We start from the raw sequence: 19,157 nt of genomic DNA, 5'->3' as shown, positions 1-19,157 counted from the left end.
GAAATAACCGGTGACTTCTTATAAATACATTTCAATTAAGGACAAGAATTGGTAGATTGCATTACATCGATGAATATCACAAAGAAACCAAACTCCTAGAACCTTTATAAAATTGAATTTCTCCATTTGACCCTTACTTCTAATCTTTAGTTGTAAATGATATTTTAATCGTTTGTTTAGCTAATTCGCTTTTGAGGCATCTTTAGTGATTATAACTAGTCCCTGTGGATATGATATCTTTTATTATTACTGACGATGTAACCGTACACTTGCGGTTCGTAACAAGTTTTTGGTGCCGTTGCCGGGGACTATTTTCAATTAACATTAGTTGATTAGCATATGAGTTACTCTAGACATTTTTCTTTTTCTTTTTGCATTTTCTTTCTTGTTTTCATTATTTATTTTATTTCTTGTCTTTAATTCTGTATTCTTAATTTTTCCTTATAATTTTTTTTAGATACCATGAGCACTAACATGTCAAGTAGGTCCTTAAGAGATTTCTCTGCACCCATTTTTGCAAGATTTTTATCTCCCATTGTGCAGCCTCATATTGAAGCAAAAAGTTTTCAACTAGATCTAGAGTTAATTTTCATGATACAAGGTCACAAATTTGGAGGAGAAGTATCAGAAAGTCCTTATCTACATCTTGAGACATTTCTAGAACTTTGTGATATGGTGAATTGTGAAGGAGTGTTAGTAGATGAAGTTTGATTGATGCCATTTCCTTTTAGCATCAAAGATAAAGCAAGGACTTGGTTATATTCTCTCCGTCCTCAAAGCATCACAAGTTGGGAACAATTGGAGAAGCAATTTCTGAATCATTTTTTCCTCCAAGTAGAACAATTTATATGAGGATTGCATCACCAATTTTGCTCAGGCATATGGAGAATCACTATTTGAAGCATGGGATAGATTCAAGAGTCTTCAAAGACAGTGCCCTCATCATGGTTTGAAGAAATGGCTGACCTTGCACATATTCAATAGGGGAATTTTTTTTCTCAGATAAGTATTTGTTAGATTCATCAGCTAGAGGTTCTTTTATGGACAAGTGTAGATAAAGTTTATACATTAATTGATTAAGTGGCATTGAACCTCCATGAATGGTCAAACAAAAGTTGGATGGAATCTCCTTAAAAAATTCAAGAAGTGCAAGCCATAAATATAAGAGAGCCTGTCAAACAAATTATAATTCAACCATCTATGAATTTTGAAATTCACAAGTCACAGAATGAGGGGTTCAAACATTTGGGGGAAAAGATTGATAGCATTATTTCAAAATGGTTCAAATAAGATTCCCCTCCTACACAGACAAGATCTAGTGAAAATGGTAGTGATATTAAGTTGAGAAGTGGCAAGAATCATGAAGAACTTCTGAGAAAGGACTTGTATAGAATTGAGGAGAACAATAGAAGACCACAATAACTCAGTTCCATTAATCTAGGAAGTTCCCAAAGGCCACAAGTACCTTTTCCTCAATGATTGATCACACCAACACTAGATAAGCAAGTTGTACCTCCTCCACAAGCTCAAAGGGAATATGGAAAAAAAGGAAGTTCCTTTCCTAAGACCTTCACTAAGGGTTCCTTTTCCACAAAGTCTAGTGAGGGTCAATGAATATAAAAGTCCTGGCAAATTCTATGATCCAAATATGGTTGAGTATAGATTTCCTGATGTATATAAAGATGAAGACTCTTCGGAAGAGGATTGTGATGATAATGTAGAGGATATCAAGTTTTCAGATCTACCATCTAGGTTTATAGGGTGTTATGATGAAATTGAATTTTCAAATGAAGAATGTGATGTGGTAGATCAACTTAAAATTGCAATTGAAGATATTGATCCTCTTGTAATTGATTCTCCTATTGAGGATATTGATGTTGGTTTGTTTTTTGATGCTTGTGTTGATGATGATGATATGGAAGGAAGTGTAGGGAGCTGTGTTGTGGAAGCAGCATCTCAAGAATCACCTCCTTTGTCCACACAACCCTTAGAGATTATGAGAGTTACAAAGCTTGAACATGTTGTGGACCAATGTGTAGGGACTTAAGCAGAGTTGGCAGAGTCTCAAGAATCACCACCTTTGGTAGGATCAACACCTGAGCCAGAGCCAGAACCATCATTTGATTCAAAGGAAGTCACATCCACATGTTTAGAACCTTCAGGTATCTCTCAGCAAAGTAAGGTTAGTACTTCTTGTGATCTTTTAGAAAATTTTATAGAGGTACCTATATTCGACTTTGTTGGATGTGATTTAGTTTTCATTTCTTATTCTGCTTATCTTAATATGGCTTTGGTTCTATCTTATTTAACATGTATGTGGGAGATTTGTATTTCTTCTGAGTGTACAGATTTTCATGAGCCTATAATTGGAAGCTCACATTAAACCGTCTTCGACCACCTGAAAGAACTTTAAAGAAGACGAAGATGGAGAGAGTGATACTTCACTTTTTAATGCCAATGTTGAAAGCTCCCTCTATAATAAGAGCCCTTGGTAGGAGGGTGTTGAAATATCTTACCCCTCCAAGATTGCAATTTCGTTAAATCTAATGAGGTGGTCGAGCTTATGACCTTAAACAACCGCTTCTTGGGAGGCAACCCAAGTTCAATCTTTCATTCATGTTTTAGTTCCTTTCTAGTTTCATATTTTTCCTCATAATAAACTTGTATTCTCTACTTAATTTTTCTTGTCTATCTTATTTTTGTAGTTTTCAAAGTTATGGAGGAATGTGAGCATTGGATAGAGGAGTATCTTTAAAAACATGAATGTCAACCATTTGGAGTTCATCACTTGGTAACTTTTCTAAACTTCATAAATATCCTGCATATATCATTTCTAGTTTTCATTGGGACAATGAAAAGTTTAAGTCTGGGGGGATGCATTAGATGCATTTGGTTTAGTTTAGTTTTAGTTTTAGTTTTTGTTTTTGTTTTTGTTTTCTTCTTTTTGTATAACAAAATTTTTGCTAGTCACATCTTACATCACATCATGATTATTTGTTCCTTATTACAAAATACTAGCACGTTTATTCTAGATTCCATGTGATTTATTGGTTACTTATGGCGTTATTATGTTTAGTGATCTATCTCCTTCTATCTATGATAGCATGAAGTGAGCAATGTTTTTACTATAAGAGTTTAAGTATTGGCCTTGTTTTAGGACTTCTATGCACTTTGCCTAGTTTAGATGGTTGAAAACTTTGAAAATAGTCATGATTCATAAAATATGATTTGTACTAATGTTTTCTTGGTGATTTCTCAAACTACATTTTGGTTACTGGATGATGCTCGAATCATGTCAACTCATTTAGAAAAATCAAAATATCCCAACATTTGCACTTATATGCATTTGTGTCCAAGTGTTGCATCTTGCAATCACTTAAAAATAATGATGAAAAAGAAAAAAATTGAATAAGGGATATAAAAATTAGTTGTCGTGAGTGGAAACTAGCAAGCTACCCCTTTGAGACCGAGTTAGATTACTAAGGAAATAACTGCTATGCTTCTCTTGATATCGAGCACGCCTTTGAGACCTTGGATAGATTGAGAAGGATGAACCAAGTGTGTGGAAGGTAAGTGCCTATCGCTGAGAGCATAAGGAATACGGTTCTATGACGACTTGACTAGGCTTAGGGATTGAAACTTGATAAACATAGGCCACTATTGCACTGAGTATGGAGGACTACTACTTAGGCCATACTCAAACTACTTTTGTATCTTGCTCACTAATGAAATCATTTGATAGAATTAGATTGATTTGCAAGATATTATAATGCAAATTTTTAACCACATAAATCTAGATTGCGGGTTTTGCTTGAGGACAAGCAAAGGTTTAAGTCTGGGGGTGTGATGTACGTAGATTATATACACTTTTATGTATGTTTGGACGCACATCTACTTGTATTTCATTGGCATAATCTATGTTTATTGCACCCTATTTCTTTATAATATCATACTTCCATTATATTTTGTTCGGAGATCTGCTCTTTGCTTGTTTTGATTGATAGGATGTGATTTGGAGTAAAAACGGAGCTTAAATGAAGTCTAGAGCTTCCAGAGTGTCACGGGCATGTGAAAACTAAGTTCTTGCAGGTTTTGGTCATGTGGAGACCACATGGCCATGTGGAGGCGATGTGGGGGGTGTGTTGAGGCTGTGTGAATATCACACGGCCGTGTTGAGGCCGTGTGAATGTCACACGGCCGTGTGAAGGCCGTGTAGAATTTTCAACACTGCAAATCAAAAGTAAAATGGTCATAACTTTGTGGTCGGGTAGAGTTTTGGGCTGTTCTTTATACTGATTTGTAGATAACTTCAAGATCTACAATTTTTATGAAGACTTAAACCAGAGAAAACCCTATCTTGATGGTATAAAAGATGTTGCAATGAAGTATAGTCATTCGGAGCCAAGACAAGGGGTGTGCAAGGGGTGTGTGAGCTCCACACGGCCGTGTGAGCCACATGGACCATGGCCGTGTGAGCCACATGGTCATGCAATAGAGTAGGGTGTGTGAGCCACACGGTCATGCAGGATTTTCATAATTGAAGCAGAACATAGTCGTGTGAGCCACACGGCCGTGTCACTAGTCCAGAGGCAGAGATGGCCACGACCGTGTGAATCCACACGGCTGTGTGATTTTGGCAGAGGAGAAGAAGGCCACAGCCGTGTGAATCCACACGGTCGTGTAACCTTGACAGAGCAGAAGAAGCACACGGTCGTGTGAGCCACATGGTCGTGTAGGCCATCCAGTGTAGAAGCAGCACACGACCGTGTGAATCTACACGGTCGTGTCACCTTGGCCGAGAGGAAGATGCACACGGCCATGTGAAGGCCACACGACCGTGTCATGGGCCGTGTGGAGGCCACGCCCTGCTCTATAAAAGGTGGATTTCTCCCCTTTTCAAATCATCTTGAGTTTGGGACTTTGTCCCTCTCCTTGGGGAATGGTTCTCCCCTTAGGGGAAAACCCTAGCGCTTCATTCTCCTCCATTCTTTCATGATTTGTCCATCTCCGGAGCAAGGAGGCATCCCCAAGACATCGTAATCATCGGCAAGCATCTCTTCTTCCCCTTCTTCTTGAATCTAGGGTTGTAAGTATGCTTTATTTTATGTTTTAGGTTTGTTCTTCCTTTACAATGGAGTAGATCTCCAGATCTAGGATGTAGGGAGTATTTGTGATATGATGGATGATGTAAAACTATGTAGATTTACCATGATTCTATTCAATGACTTGTTGATGCCTTGTTAATGTTTGATGATGTGTGTGTAAATGCTTATATATATCTTTTGAATGTTTTATCAAATGGTTGTGTAGATTTGTTAATCCCGTAGGGGAAATACCCTAGATCGTATGACCGAGGGGCTTCGTGACAGGGCTGCCCTACTAATGGATGTCTAGGGTATCACCTTGAAAGGAGAAACAAATCTCCACAAGGAAATAAGGGATCGGGCATAATCTCTATTTCTATTTCTATGTTATTGGGTGTTAGTATGTTTCTATGTTGTATGATCGAGGGGCATCGTGACAGGGTTGCCCCACTAACGGACTTCATAGGAATCACTTCCATTTAGTAGCATAAGACATGGAGTAGTAGATCATGCCGGCTTATCCACTACAGGGGAGAGTCAGTAATGAATCTAACTTCCTATAAGAGCATGAATATAGAGGATAGAAATTAAGCAATCTATGTAACATCACCTAGCATTACAAGGAAACTGAAATCCTAGAATCTATCATCCACCATCCTCTTGCTCAACTCCTCTCAAGATCTATTATCTCTCTTTCCTCTTTCTTTCTCTTACTTTCTTTCTAATTAATCTTGTGTTTGTCTTGATAATTCTCCGTGCGAAGTTAACTAGTGCTTAATCAACAGTTCCTGTGAATACGATATCTTTTATTATTACTGATGATGTAACCGTACACTTGCAGTGACGTAACACCAACGAACTTGAGTAAGGGTATGGAGAAGGCTCTCTTATATAGCTAATCTTTGACCAAGATAAACTGTTTGGCCCTCTTCTTTAATAGTCGCACTACCTCTCGATCAGTCGATGTGATACTCGATCGGAGGAATTCGATCAATGGCGTTCTCCAGTTGCTCGAGCAGACCACTCCCTCCAGCCAGTCAATGTGCGCCACCGGCAAGACCTGTTTGATCGGTTGGCTGATCATGACTTGTGATAATGAACTAGATAACTTAGCCAGCTCATCTGCTGCTTGATTGTCCGATCGAGGGATCTTCAGTGTAATGACCTCTTGAAAATTTGTCTTTAGCTTCTCGAAGGCTTCTACATATAACTTGAGTCGGGAGGTGCTAATCTCGAACATCCCTGATAGTTGTTGGGCGGCCAACTGAGAATTTGAGTGAATAAGGACTTTTGTGGCTCCGACATGTCGTGCTGCCTATAAGCCGGCTATCAAGGGTTCATACTCAACTTCGTTGTTGGAGGCTCGATAATCCAGTCGAATAGAAAGTTGCATCCGGTCTTCTTGTGGTGAAATGAGCATAATTTCAACCCCACTACCTTGTTGTGCGGACGAACCATAAACATATATTTTCCATGTTGTTGTCGGCTCGACGTTCTGGACCTCAGTAATAAAATCAGCCAAGGCTTGAGCTTTGATCGTCGTTTGGGGTTGATATTGGATATCAAACTCGCTTAGTTCGGTTGTCCATTTGATTAGCCGCACAGATGTTTCTAGGATGAGGAGGACTTTTCCTAGGGTACTGTTGATCATGACAATGATTAAGTGAGCAAGAAAGTATGGACAGAGTCTCGAGCGACAAGCACCAGAGCATAAGCTAACTTTTTCAGACCAGTATAGCGAGATTCAGTATCTTTCAATATATGGCTTAAAAAATAAACAAACTGTTGTTCATGGCCATTCTACTTGACCAATGCCGATCCGACCGCATGCTCGATGGATGACAAATAGATCCAGAGAGGCTCTCCAACACTCAGCTTAGATAGTACATGCAAGGAGTTAATATGTAAGATATCGTAAAAAATTAAATAATAAATGTTATTCAACGAAAAATATTATTGGATTTTTCAGGAATTTTTAGAAATTTTTCGGGATTTAAACGGAGTCCGTATGACCCGTTTTGAGAGGATGAAGTCGAGGTACAGAGGAGGCCTGTTTGGAACACCATTTAAGTGGGGGTTGATTAAGGAGAAAACTTAGTGATCCGGTGTTAAGAGCCCGGGACCCCCTAACGAGGGGTCAACGCCACGTGGAGGTCAAATGGCCAGGGAGCCCGCCGGAGAAGGGTGAGCCGACCGGACTTGGAAGAAATGGATAAGACCGATCGACCGACCAATGGACATTCGGTAGTAAAAGGCGCCCTGACCGGGCTGGGGTTCCGACGCTCAATGAAACAATGTCTCAGAGCCGAGAGAAAGTCACTCGCCCGGAAGTCTCTCCTGCATCTCAGCGCAAGTCGACAGGTGAGACGTGAGGGGCATGTCGTCCGGCCGGCGCAGGGGATGAAGGCCGTCCGGATGATGTTCTCCATCCAGCCGGCCGGACGTACGTCCCGGCTGGCGGTGAAGGAGAACAGGAACATCTTCTGACAGCCGTCAAGTCATATGACTAAGCCATACTCCTAGTCTGACAATGGGGTATCTTGCTGTCCCATCAAAGGTGCGATGGGACTGTTGCAGTATGGCGTCAGGTAAGTTTTCTGACAAGCACACACCGAGGCATGGGCTGCGGATACGCACGTGCCTCGATAGGCGTGCAGGAGCTTTTTCAGCGCCCTATATAAAGAGCCGTAGACTTCGCCGGAGGTACGCAATTTTTGGACAAGCTTGGGAGCTCCTTTTTCCACTACTTACCTGACTTGAGCGTCGGAGGGTCGCCGCCGGGAACCCCTGCCCGGCCCGACTTCTGTGCAGGATCGCCGGAGCTTCGGAGGCCTGCGTCATCGACTAGGAGAGCTCCACGTGCCCAGCGTCCTTTGGTTCGGCGATTCGGACAGGATCAATTTGGCGCCGTCTGTGGGAACGCTCCTGTATCCGATCGGAAACAATGGACGAGGCTGGACGACAACACGCGGTGACACTTTCAACTGAGGAACTCGACGCTCTGATTGAGATAAGGGCCGCCAAGCTTGTGGAGCAAAAACAGAAGGCAGCAGCCGAGCGGCCGGAGCAGCAAGCAACTTCAGCGTCTAGCGGCCGAGCGGAAGCACCACCTGCCACCGTCGCATTTCATCGGGCTCTGTTCCGCACCCCTGAAGCCGTGGCAGCCCACCGGGATAGGGGATCTTATTCGGATGAGATGCCTAGGCGAGATGAAAGGAAGGGGAAAGCCCCCCGAGCGGACTCATCGCCCGAGCGGATCAATCGCTAATTTTCAGAGGCTATCCTACGAGACCCTCTGCCAAAGCACTACGCGCCTCCAACGATCGGCGAGTACAATGGGACAACCAACCCGGATGATCATCTGGGTAAGTTCGATAACACAGCTACTCTCCATCAATACACAGATGGAGTAAAGTGCCGAGTTTTTCTTATCACCCTCTCGGGCTCGGCTCAACGGTGGTTTCGGAGATTGCCGGACGGATCCATCACAACCTTCAAAGATTTCCGAACGGCCTTCCTCCACCATTTTGCGAGCAGTCGACGCTACCAGAAAACGAGCGTGAGCCTGTTCGCCATCAAGCAAGAAGCTCGCGAATCGCTTCGAACCTACATCCAGCGGTTCAACCAAGTGGCGATGGACATTCCAACGGCCACCTCAGAAACCATGATGAATGGGGGATTTCTTCCGATCACTCATCCGAAGCCGCCCGAGACTATGATCACATGCTACACCGGGCGAACGAATACATCAACGTGGAAGAGGCACAAGCGGCCAGGGAAAAAGAAATTCCAACCGAGCGGGCTCCTCCGGTCGAGCGGAAACAACACGCAACCCATCAGCCGCCCAGAGGACCAAGGGCCGAAGCAATCCGATCCCCATGCCAGGTCCCACGTGCAAGAGGTAGCTGCCGCCCCAAGCCAAAAAGAAATGGACTCCGATGTTCTGCTCCTTCCACCGAACGGATACGCACAACACAAGGGATTGTCGAAGTCTTCCCTTCGTGTCTCATCCCGTACCATGGAATGCCGGACGACGGTCTCCCTCAGTCGACAGGCGACAGAGAATTCATGAAGCCGATCGGCACCGTTCCCCAAGGCAGGAGAATCGCCGAGCGTCCAGAGAACGGTCTCGACCGTCCGCTCGGGAAGAGGAAAATAAAAGCAATACCTCCCGAGGCGAGATCAACGTTATTGCTAGCGGGCCGACCGGAGGAGACTCTAACAGAGCAAGAAAGGCCAGCGTCCGGCAGCTCCAAATCCATGCCGTTGGCTGCAGCCAAGAACGGGCGAACGGACCGGAAATCAGTTTCGGGCCAGGGGACTTGGAAGGAGTTGAAGTACCCCATGACGATGCTCTGCTCATCAAAGCGGTAATAGCCAATTACACAATTCACCGCGTATTTGTTGACACGGGGAGCTCAGTCAATATCTTATTCAAGAAGGCGTTCGATCAGCTGCAAATTGATCGAGCCGAGCTGTTACCCATGACAACTCCGCTCTACGGGTTTACGGGTAACGAAGTTCAGCCGGTCGGACGGATCCGGCTGGCCACCTCGTTGGGAGAAGAGCTGCTCAGAAGGACAAGGACAACAAATTTTGTGGTGGTCGACTCTCCCTCGTCCTACAACGTCATTCTGGGACGACCGGCGCTCAGCGAATTCTGAGCGGTCGTCTCAACCTTCATCAGAAGATCAAATTCCCCGTAGAGGACAAAGTGGGAGAAGTACGAGGAGATCAGCTAGCTGCTCGGCGATGCTACATAGAGATGGTCCGAGCAGAAGTCAATTCCGCTCGGAAGGCGCCCCGGATCGAGGTGAACGCCATCACCGAAAAGACACCCTCTTTAATTTATGAAGAAAAAGAGGAAGTGCAGATTCACCCATCCCGATCGGAGGCTACAACCTTTATTGCGTCCGATCTGGAGGAAAAGCAGAAAGAAGAGCTGATCCAATGCCTCCGAAGAAATCATGATGTCTTCGTCTGGTCGACACATGAACTGCCCGAAATTTCGCCGAGCATGTTCGACCGGACGCTCGGCCGGTAAAGCAGAGAAAAAGAGACTTCAGCGCCGAGCAGAACGTCATCATCCGGGCGGAGGTGGAGAAGCTTCTTAAAGCCGGCCATATACGTGAGGTTCAGTTCCCAAGCTGGCTGGCGAACGTAGTATTAGTCTCCAAACCGGGCAACAAATGGAGAGTGTGCATAGATTTTCGGGATCTCAACAAAGCTTGCCCGAAAGATTTTTATCCTCTGCCCTGGATAGACCAGCTGGTGGACTCTACGGCCGGCTGTGAATTAATTTGTATGCTCGACGCCTATCAGGGCTATCACCAAGTGCCGCTCGCCCATGAAGATCAAGAGAAGGTCAGCTTCGTGACGGTCGACGGCACTTATTGCTATAATATGATGTCGTTCGGGTTGAAGAATGCGGGAGCCACATATCAGCGCTTAATGAATAAAGTATTCAGAGAGCAGATCGGGCGGAACCTAGAAGTTTATGTGGACGACATTCTCATCAAATCCGTCCGAGCGGCAGATCTCTTCAAAGACATGGAGGAAACCTTCCGAACGCTGCGCAAATATGGAGTCAAGCTAAATCCCCAGAAGTTCCTGTTCGGAGCAAAAGGGGGGCGTTTTCTGGGGTACATAGTGACCGAGCGGGGAATCGAAGCAAATCCCAGCAAGGTGAAAGCCCTACAAGACATGCCGCCCCCAAGAAATACAAGAGAAGTGCAGCATTTGACCGGTCGGATAACAGCTCTATCCAGATTCATCTCCAAAACCGCCGACCGGAGCCTTCCTTTTTTCAAGATCTTATGCAAAGCTACAAAATTTTACTGGGACGAAGAATGCGACCGGGCGTTCGAAGAGTTGAAGGCATACCTGAATTCGCTCCCGGTGTAAGCCAAGTCGACTATTGGTGAGCCACTTTGTATTTACCTATCCTCGACCGAGCAGGCAATCGGCTCAGCATTGGTGAGGGCGAGCGGAGAGGAGCCTGTGTATTTCCTTAGTCACATTTTAAAAGATGCTGAATCTCGCTACACGGGGCTCGAAAAGCTAGCCTTTGCTCTGGTCCTCGCCGCTCGGCGCCTTCGTCCATATTTCCTAGCGCATACCATTATTGTCAAAACCAATAGCCCGCTCGGACATGTTCTACTAAATCCAGAGGCATCCGGACGGCTCATCAAATGGACGACAGAGCTAAGTGAATTTGACATTCAATACCAGCCCTGCTCGGCGATCAAGGCGCAATCCTTGGCCGATTTTGTGACTGAGGTGCAAAGGCCGGAGCCCGAAGCTATGTGGAGAATATATGTGGATGGGTCGTCCACTCGGCTCGGAAGCGGGATTGGAATATTGTTACTCTCCCCTCAAGAAGAGAAGATGCACCTATCCGTCCGGCTGGATTATAAAGCTACCAACAACGAAGCAGAGTATGAGGCCCTCATAGCCGGCTTGCAGGCAGCTCGGCATGTGGGAGCCGGTCGGGTAACGCTTCACTCGGATTCGCAGTTGGCCGCTCAGCAGCTCTCTGGCACCTTCGAAATCAATAGTGCTCGGCTCAAGCTCTACGCTGAAGCCTTCGAGAAGCTCAAAGCTGACTTTAAAGAAGTTATTGTCCAGAAGATACCCAGAGCAGAAAATCAAGCAGCCGATGAGTTAGCCAAGCTCGCGAGCTCAATAACGCCGGTCGCCATTCAGCAATCAATTGAAAAAGTACTGTTGGTGGCGCACGTCGACCGGATGGAAGGCCTCACATTTCCAAACGATTGGCGGACACCCATCATAGAGTTCCTCCGTTCGGGAGCCACGCCGTCCGACCAGAACGAAACCCAGCTGTTAAGAAGGAGGGCCGGTCGGTTCACACTCATCGGCGATCAGCTTTACAAAAAGGCTTTCTCACGCCCGCTGTTGAAATGCGTGAGCTCGGAAGACTCGGCTTACATCCTCCAAGAGGTACATCAAGGATCGTGCGGAGGACATCCGGGCGGACGATCGTTGGCCAAGAAGATCCTCTTGGCCGGGTACTTTTGGCCAAGTTTACAAGCAGACGCCGCTCGGACAGTATCTACGTGCCTTTCGTGCCAGAAGTATCACAACCTCTCCCACCGACCGGCAGAGGAAATGAAGGCATCAACCGTTTCATGTCCGTTCGATCAATGGGGAATGGATATTGTCGGTCCATTTCCGATGGCGACCGGGCAACGGAAATTTCTGCTAGTGGCGGTGGATTATTTTTCCAAGTGGGTGGAGGCCGAGCCGCTAGCCAAGATCACCGAACAGATGGTCAAAAAATTTATCTGGCAACACATCATCTGTCGATTCGGCATCCCTCGCCGATTGGTTTCCGATAATGGGCGGCAATTCACAGGGAAGATGCTAGAGGATTTGGTGTAAAAGCTACGGAATCGAGCAACACTTCACATCCGTGGCTTATCCCCAGAGCAACGGTCAAGCCGAAGTAACCAATCGGGAAATTCTTCGCATTCTGCGCGCGCCTGACCATGATTGGGGAAAATGTCATGCTGTTACCATGAAGAAAAGGACGGTGTCATCTTGTTCCATTGTGTACGGGGTATGGCTTGTGAATCTGGCAAAGTATTATCGGTTAAGTCCAGTAAACAATGCCGAGCGGAGGAACATGGAGCTGGATCTGGTCGAAGAAGAAAGAGCCAAGGCGTCCGTCCGGCTGATGGCGTACCGGCAACGGATGAAACAAAGTTACAACCGCCGTGTAATCCCCCGATCATTCCAAGTCGGCGATCTTGTCTGGAAGAAAGTCAAGCCGGTCGGCGACGTCGGCAAACTGGAGGCACCGTGGGCGGGCCCCTTCAAGGTTATTGAAAAGCTCCGTTCGGGCGCATATTATTTGGAGGATGAAGACGGGCGGCAGCTAGATCGACCGTGGAGTGCAAATCATCTCCAGCCTTATCTAGCTGGATGAAAGGTGCACGAATGTAACTCATTTTTGTGTATATGCTAGTAGCTCGTGTCCTTGTAATGCAGGAAGCAAAATTAATTCAAAGGATGGTCAAGGGTTATGCTGAACGGCAGCGTCAAAATTAGCCTTGAAGGCCATCGAGCTCCAACGTTAAATATCGAGAGACGAGTCGGCGTCTATAAACGTCCGAGCGGAAGACCGTCGAGCTCCGACGTTAAATATCGAGAGACGAGCCGGCGTCTATAAACGTCCGAGCGGAAGACCGTCGAGCTCCGACGTTAAATATCGAGAGACGAGCCGGCGTCTATAAACGTCCGAGCGGAAGGCCGTCGAGCTCCGACGTTAAATATCGAGAGACGAGCCGGCGTCTATAAACGTCCGAGCGGAAGGCCGTCGAGCTCCGACGTTAAATATCGAGACACGAGCCGGCGTCTATAAATGTCCAAGCGGAAGACCGTCGAGTTCCGACATTAAATATCAAGAGATGAGCCGGCGTCTATAAACTTCCGAGCGGAAGGCCGTCGAGCTCCGACGTTAAATATCGAGAGATGAGCCGGCGTCTATAAACGTCCGAGCGGAAGACCGTCGAGCTCCGACGTTAAATATCGAGAGACGAGCCGCGTCTATAAACGTCCGAGCGGAAGCCGTCGAGCTCCGACGTTAAATATCGAGAGACGAGCCGACGTCTATAAACGTCCGAGCGGAAGGCCGTCGAGCTCCGACGTTAAATATCGAGAGACAAGTCGGCGTCTATAAAAGTCCAAGCGGAAGGCCGTCGAGCTCCAGCGTTAAATATCGAGAGACGAGCCGGCGTCTATAAACGTCCGAGCGGAAGACCGTCGAGCTCCGACGTTAAATATCGAGAGACGAGCCGGCGTCTATAAACGTCCGAGCGGAAGACCGTCGAGCTCCGATATTAAATATCGAGAGATGAGCCGGCGAATATAAACGTCCGAGCGGAAGACCGTCGAGCTCTGACGTTAAATATCGAGAGACGAGCCGGCGTCTATAAACGTCCGCGCGGAAGACCGTCGAGCTCCGACGTTAAATATCGAGAGACGAGCCGGTGTCTATAAATGCCCGAGCGGATAGCCAGTCACATGATACAATAAACGATAGCCTGGTTATACGACTGAGCGGCTCGCTCATCAAAAATGTATGGAAAACCCCTTGGGGGTAAGGCACAAAGAAAAAGTTGGTCAGTGAAAGTTAGGGATATTAGCATGTAAATGCCGAGCGGTTACGTTCGAAAGCCTACGGCTGCGCGGTCGCATGATAGATGTCATTAAGACAATCGAATTGAGCCGGACAGAACCGTTGTGCCGAGCGGAAAGGATATAAAGAATACTTTGGCGTGACGAGGGAAAAATGCCTTGCTAAAACAGAAGTGAAAGGAGCAGAAGGTCATTTATTACTCATTAGGTAAATCAAACAAGTCATTACAGAGATAAGTTGGGCCGAACGGCGGGAATACAAAAAAGTTCATGAAAACGCTCCTCACACATCAAAATCAAAAAGAGCGTCGGGGATGGAGTCCATCACGCTCGCGAGGTCCTCGGGGGGGATGGTCAGCTCGGCAGGCAGGTGGCCTTTAGTCTTCAGATAACCCACCGCCGCCTTGATCGCCTCCTCGAAAGTGAGGGATATCTTGTTGGTAAACTTCTCTCCGAAGTCTTCTGAACGGAGGAACGCCTTCCTCCCTTCTTCGGAGCGAGCCGACTCCCCCTCTTGATATTCTTTGAGCGCGGCGTGGGCAGCGTCGCTGGCGGCCTGAAGATCCTTCAAATCTCCATCAAATCTTTGGAGATCGGCCGAGCGGCTCTCTTTCTCGGTGGCTAGCAGGGCGTCCAAATCTTTGATGTGTTGTTCCAGCCCCCTGATCTCCACCTTCATGCGGTCCATATCATTAATGGCCTGTTGCTTCCGAGTGGTCGCTGTTTTGATCTCCTTATCTCGTTGCTTGATCATCGTTTCAAGTCGAACGACCTTGCTCGCCAAATCGGAAGCCCTTTTCCGTTCGGCATCCAGTAGTTTTTTGGCCATCTCCAGAGCGGCCGTCGACTGCTCGGTACCCCCCGCAGCTTTTTGTTTTTTCAACTCGTCCTCCAAGCAAATGTGGACAGGTTAAAAACATAATTTAAATACGCAAACAAAGAAACAAAGCATACCCCGGTGGCCTGTTGTAGATTGCTGTCGCCGAGCTGCCCGGGAGTCAGCCTGGCTATTCGACGCCGAGCGTCCACCCAAGCCTGGGCCAGAGGGCCTGTCAAGGTAATCTGTTGCTCGGGGACCACAGGCCGATCAGCAGCAGCCATGTATGCCTCCGAAGGAAGGCGTAGAATGGTTTTAATTAAATTCTGGCCGCTCGGCTCGCTCTTGGATGCGTCGGCCTTACCGGACGGCCAACCGGTGGACGAGGAGGGAAGCTCACCCAAGCACCTGATACGGCGCAAAGTTCTTGAAGGGCTGGACGGCGGCACCTCAGAGCCGGCCCTCGAAGAACCACGAGGGGTCGGAGTACTCTCGAGGGAAACCGTCCCGGACAGCACCGGTGCATCCGCGCCCCGCTCGGGCTGTGACTCATCAAGTGTAGTTGAGGCAGATGCGGATTCCGGTCGTCGGCGCTTCCGAGTGCGTAGTGGCACATCATCGGCCGAACTGCCCTCCACCTCGGCTTCGGTAGGAGGTTCTATGTCACCCGCGGCCTCATCGTGAGAGGCAAGGGCATCTGAGGCTTCGGGGACAGTTGGTGTCCCCTCCCCTTCTTCGCCGGCCGGATCAGCTGGAGAAAGGCCTCGTTCGGCGGCCTCCTTGTTCGTCACCGCCTCGATCTGAGCGGCTTTCAATTTGAGCTTCTCGGTAGCTTTGGCGGCCACATGACTTCAGCTGCAGAAGCAAAAAATAAATCAGTTAGAACAAAACAAACGGGAAGATAAGGGAACTTACTCATGCTGCAGGGCAGGTCAGCTGTGGTAGAGGACAAGCCGAATATGTGCATTACTCCTGGGAGGAGTAGCTTGTCAATATGATAGCGCTGGCCAACTAGCCGTTCGGCTGCATGAAGGTAGGTCGCGTCGCCTCTAAATTTGCCGAGCTCCGGTTGCGCCGGCATCGCCGTCTGCCACATGGTCCGAAAAGTTGGCCGCTCGGGAAAACGTATATAGAAAAAATGCTCCTTCCAATGTTTGTTGGAGCTCGGCATGTTATTGAAGAGTACGAAACCTATCCTGGATTGAAAAACAAAAGTACCCCACTCGGCCTGCTTGGGATAAAAAAAGTAGTGGAAAATTTTTGGTTCTAAGGGGATGCCGTTCAGTTTGAATAAAACTATCACTCCGCTCAGCAGCCTAATAGAGTTGGGAACTACCTGGCCGAGCGGAATGCGAAAATAATTGCAAACTTCTAAGAAAAACTTGTGGGGAGGAAAACGCAGTCCAGCCAGAAATTGGTCTCGGAAGAAAAGAATAGTGCCGGACGGCGGTTCGTGAGGCCGATCGGCCGGTGTGGCTAACACTATTTGGTGGTCGGTCGGCAGGTCATATGCTCGAGTGAGGCGCAAGGCGTCCTCTTCGTCGAACCGACTTTCCATGTTCGAATACCAAAGACCCGGAGCACCGCCAGTCGACTGCGAGGTGCTAGTCATGGTCGACAGACAAGGATACGGGACCAAAAGGGAAGGTTTAAGCAAGGAATGGAGGAAAACCGACTGAAGGAAATGATTAACAGAAAGAAGAAAACGTTGGGAATGAGAAGGAGGGTCTTACGAGCAAGAAAGATGATCAACGGGGGCCTGGGGGTTGCCGAAGAATCGAGGGGCGAGGTCGCCGTAGAAAAAAAAACGAGCAGAGGAGCGCCGGATGAGGACGAAGTAACAAGGCGGCGGAAACGGAGTCGCGGGCTTTATATCGCCGCCCGGGAGCAACCTCCACCGTCCGATCCAGGTCGTCGATAACGAGGTCATCATCTAGCCGTCCATTTCAAACGGCAGCTTTCCCATCGGAAGTGAGGCCACCGCCATACGCTGACAAACGCATGATCGCCACGTGTCAGTGGGATACTGGCCGCATTTAATGAGCTCCCCTTACCGTGCGCAGTGCACGTGATGAACAGTAGGGGAGAGCATAGGACATGGAGTTCAAGAGACCACAAGGCATGGACCAGATATCGCCGAACGGACGAGCATCATTAGGCCTGGCCGAGCTATAACACCCATAGGGTCCTAAGCAAAATTCTAGAATATTCTATCATGAATAAAGAAAAATATATATGCTTTAGTTGAATTTTTCTCCTAGCCGAACACTTAAACAAATAAAATAGAAATAAAAATACATAAGGTCTAGGACTTGAACTCTAGATCTCTCATTAGATGCCTAAATAAGATAACCACTAGACCAAGAGAAATTATTGTTAGGAAATAGAGGGAAACCATAATTAAATGTAAGAAGAAAAGACTCTTCTCTTAGAAGGAGAAGTAAGAGTTGTCTTCTCCCTCTCTAATGAAGAGATGCTCTAAAATATTCCTTTCTTACTCACCAAGAAGGGATGTATCTAGACTTTTCTCTTAATTATGAAGAGAGTAAAAGAAAGGAGGGAGAAAAAAATATATTTTCCTTCCTCCTCTCATATTGAATAAAAGGAGGAAATAAAAAAATGAGTTGTCATTTGCTCTCATTCTCCTCCTACTCACCCTCACCGTGACCTCTCTCTCCCTCTCATCCTCTTGTCGAGACCAAGGAGCAAGGAAGTTCTCCTCTAGGAAGGATTCACAAGCAAGGTTCCCTCCTTAGAGAATTTAGCAAAGGATGTGAGTATTCCCCTCACTGCAGTACAAGTTGTTGTCGAATCGATCGTTAAGTTTTTTTTTTCCAAGAGTTTTCAAAACCGTAAAATTTTCTTGTGGGTTTTTGATGGATGATCTTTTAGGGTCAACAAGTTTCAAGTTATGTTTTATAAAAAAAAAAAAAAATCTAGGCCAAGAGACAAAAGAGGGTTAAGGCTAGTTTTTCTTTCTTGTGAGAACATGCTTGATTTCATACTTATATGATATGTGAATTTTATGTGTTGATAGTTAAGTTCTCATTCTTCATGTTGTGACAAAAACAAGGAGATTTCTATACATATGTTTCGGCCAACATGACTTATAGGCCTTAGGTCAAGAATTTTGCATAGAAACCATAGTAGTTGTACTCTTTTATGATGTAGGAATTTTTATATGTGGATAACTTAATTTTTTTTATGCTTGATATGGAATGAAAAATCATGAAACCCTACTGATGTGTTTCGGCCAAATTTAGATAAATAAGTTAGGGTTAGAATTTTGAACTCAAATAGTCCCATTCATGAAGTATGGTGAATTGTATGTGCTTGTACAATGCCTTGTATATACTTAGATTAAGTTTGCATGTTATATGGTTAAGTTTTATGCTTCATATGGAATAAAATGATATGAAACTCTACTGATATGTTTCGTCCAAGTTGAGATAAATAGGTTAGGGTTGAAGTTTTGAACTCAAATAGGCTTATTCATGAAGTATAATGCCTTGTATATGCTTGTATAGTGCTTTGTATATGCTTAGATCAAATTTGCATGTTATATGTTTAAGTTGTATGCTTCATATGGAATAAAATGATATGAAACCCTACTGATATGGTTCGGCCAAATTGAGATAAATAGGTTAAGGTTAAAGTTTTGAACTCTAATAGGCTTATTCATGAAGTATAGTGCCTTGTATATGCTTGTATAGTGCGATGTATATACTTAGATCCAATTTGCATGTCATATGTTTAAGTTTTATGCTTCATATGGAATAAAATGATATGAAACCCTACTGATATGTTTCGGCCAAATTGAAATAAATGGGTTAGGGTTAGAGTTTTTAACTCAAACATGCTCATTCATGAAGTATAATGCCTTGTATGTGCTTAGGTCAAGTTTACATGTTATGTGGATAAGTTTTATGCTTCATATGGAACCAAATGATATAAGAACCCTACTGATATGTTTCGGCCAAATTGAGATAAATGGATTAGAGTTAGAGTTTTGAACTCAAACATGCTTATTCATGAAGTATAATGTCTTGTATGTGCTTAGGTCAAGTTTACATGTTATGTGGATAAGTTTTATGTTT

The 19,157-nt window shown here is 45.8% G+C and overlaps 1 non-coding gene across 1 annotated transcript; it reads right to left on the bottom strand.

The window, feature by feature from the left end:
- Positions 1-846: 846 nt before the first annotated feature.
- LOC121983498 lies at positions 847-951 on the bottom strand. The gene has a single exon (XR_006112547.1). It is a non-coding gene; the product is annotated as a small nucleolar RNA R71 (small nucleolar RNA).
- Positions 952-19,157: the final 18,206 nt, after the last annotated feature.

Source organism: Zingiber officinale, chromosome 5A, assembly GCF_018446385.1.
Source record: "Zingiber officinale cultivar Zhangliang chromosome 5A, Zo_v1.1, whole genome shotgun sequence".
Taxonomy (NCBI): Eukaryota; Viridiplantae; Streptophyta; class Magnoliopsida; order Zingiberales; family Zingiberaceae; genus Zingiber; species Zingiber officinale.
Note: the sequence above shows the minus strand (reverse complement) of the source record. Positions and strands in the feature narration are given on the sequence as shown.